This window comes from Mixophyes fleayi, chromosome 1 (assembly GCF_038048845.1).
Source record: "Mixophyes fleayi isolate aMixFle1 chromosome 1, aMixFle1.hap1, whole genome shotgun sequence".
Classification (NCBI taxonomy): domain Eukaryota; kingdom Metazoa; phylum Chordata; class Amphibia; order Anura; family Limnodynastidae; genus Mixophyes; species Mixophyes fleayi.
Window position 1 is genome coordinate 166,892,510 of NC_134402.1, and position 2,914 is coordinate 166,895,423.

The window sequence follows — 2,914 nt, forward strand, 5'->3', positions numbered from 1 at the left end:
AGAGTTATAACAGAGAGCACTATTTATTTTAACCTGTGTTATTCTATTTTTACTCTCAATTATTGGGCTTTATTTTTGCTCAGTTAATACTTTCTGTTATTAGCCTGTTTTATTGTTCTCTTATTATCCTGTATTATTAATCTCTGTTATGACTCTCTTTTATTTTCTCTTGTTATTTTATTTATTTTAATTTTAAACTCAGTTTTACTATGGTGACCCTAGGGTTGAGAGAAGGCCTTACCCCCAATAAGAAGAGCCACCCTCCCAATGCCCTCTGTACTTCTTCTTGAGGGCAGGGGTGGTCTAATTTTATCTTACATTTATATTCTGTTATCTCTCAAGGTTATTACTCTGTTATTATTGTTTTGATTCTTTCTTATTATTCTGTTTTAAATTTATATTATTACTCTGTTATTATTCTTTTAAGACCCTGTGTTATTATTCTGTTTATTTTCTAAGTTCTTATTCTGTTATTAAGCTAGGTTATTATACCTTTATGTTACTCTGTTATTACCCTGTTTAAAAACTCTCTGTTACTATTATCTGTTATTATAGAGTTTTTACTCTCTGGTATTACCTTGTGGTATTGGCTTTTTTTGCAGTGAAGATTTTAGTAAGAGAACAAGACAGAAATGAAATACAACATTGTCATACAATAAAATATAAATTATAAACATCATAAAACACGGCGTTAAATATTATCAAATAACATCAGAAGTCCTGCGTTTATTAATAAGAGCTAAAGAAAAATTTATCATTTCCATAACATTTATATGAGATACAGAGTGAGCAAAAGATAAAAGATGTTACAGGTTACATTTTAAAAAAATCAATGGTATTCAAAGTACGTAACAATTAATCCAATTTATAATATAAAAAACATCTAAAAAAAACAACATGGCGGAGAGGGTGAGGTGGTATTATTCTATCATACTCTTTGCTTTTGATCTAAATTTATATTATTTTGTTAATCTATATTACTATTATCAGTTATCGCCTTGCGTAATTACACTATATTACTCTTTGTCATCACCTTGAGTTATTATACTGTTATTGTTCTAGGATTTTGCCCTGTGTTATTAATCTTGGCTTTTCTCCTATGTTATCACTCGCTGATATTACCTAGCATTATTATTCTGGGGTTTTTCCTGCATTATTATCCTGTGTTATGACTCTCTTTTATTACCTTCTGATATTTTGTTTTTAATCTCAGTTATACTAGGGTGACTCTAGGGTGGTGAGAATGCCCTGCCCCCAAGAAGAGGATCCACCCTCCCAATACCCTCTGTACTTCTTTTTGAGGGCAAGGGTTTTCTGCTTTTATCTTGGATTTTTATTCTATTATTAATCTGTTATTTTTGCTTTTGTCAATGTTATTATTCTGTTTTTAGTTTCTATTAATACAGTTATTATTTTGTTATCAGCCTGTAATACAAATATTTGTTATTAACTTGTTTTGCTATTCTATATTACTCTGTTTTTATTTTGTGCTATTATTCTGTTATTACTCTGTTATTACAATGAGTTATTATTCTTACCTATTCTCCTATGTTAGTGCTCTCTGTTATAACCCTATGTTATTACTATTTATTTTAACCTGTGTTATTCTATTTTTACTCTCAATTATTGGGCTTTGTTTTTGCTCAGTTAATACTTTCTGTTATTAGCCTGTTTTATTGTTCTCTTATTATCCTGTATTATTAATCTGTGTTATGACTCTCTTTTATTTTCTCTTGTTATTTTATTTATTTTAATTTTAAACTCAGTTTTGCTATGGTGACCCTAGGGTTGAGAGAAGGCCTTACCCCCAATAAGAAGAGCCAACCTCCCAATGCCCTCTGTACTTCTTCTTGAGGGCAGGGGTGGTCTAATTTTATCTTACATTTATATTCTGTTATCTCTCAAGGTTATTACTCTGTTATTATTGTTTTGATTCTTTGTTATTATTCTGTTTTAAATTTATATTATTACTCTGTTATTAGTCTTTTAAGACCATGTGTTATTATTCTGTTTATTTTCTAAGTTATTATTCTGTTATTAAGCTAGGTTATTATACCTTTATGTTACTCTGTTATTACCCTGTTTAAAAACTCTCTGTTACTATTCTCTGTTATTATAGAGTTTTTACTCTCTGGTATTACCTTGTGGTATTGGCTTTTTTTGCAGTAAAGATTTTAGTAAGAGAACAAGACACAAATGAAATATAACATTGTCATACAATAAAATATAAATTATAAACATCATAAAACACGGCGTTAAATATTATTAAATAACATCAGAAGTCCTGCGTTTATTAATAAGAGCTAAAGAAAAATATATAATTTATATAACATTTATATGAGATACAGAGTGAGCAAAAGATAAAAGATGTTACAGGTTACATTTTAAAAAAATCAATGGTATTCAAAGTACGTAACAATTAATCCAAATTATAATATAAAAAACATCTAAAAAAACAACATGGAGGAGAGGGTGAGGTGGTATTATTCTATCATACTCTTTGCTTTTGCTCTAAATTTATATTATTTTGTTAATCTATATTACTATTATCAGTTATCGCCTTGCGTAATTACACTATATTACTCTTTGTCATCACCTTGAGTTATTATACTGTTATTGTTCTAGGATTTTGCCCTGTGTTATTAATCTTGGCTTTTCTCCTATGTTATCACTCGCTGATATTACCTAGCATTATTATTCTGGGTTTTTTCCTGCATTATTCTCCTGTGTTATGACTCTCTTTTATTACCTTCTGATATTTTGTTTTTAATCTCAGTTATACTAGGGTGACTCTAGGGTGGTGAGAATGCCCTGCCCCCAAGAAGAGGATCCACCCTCCCAATACCCTCTGTACTTCTTCTTGAGGGCAGGGGTTTTCTGCTTTTATCTTGGATTTTTATTCTATTATTAATCT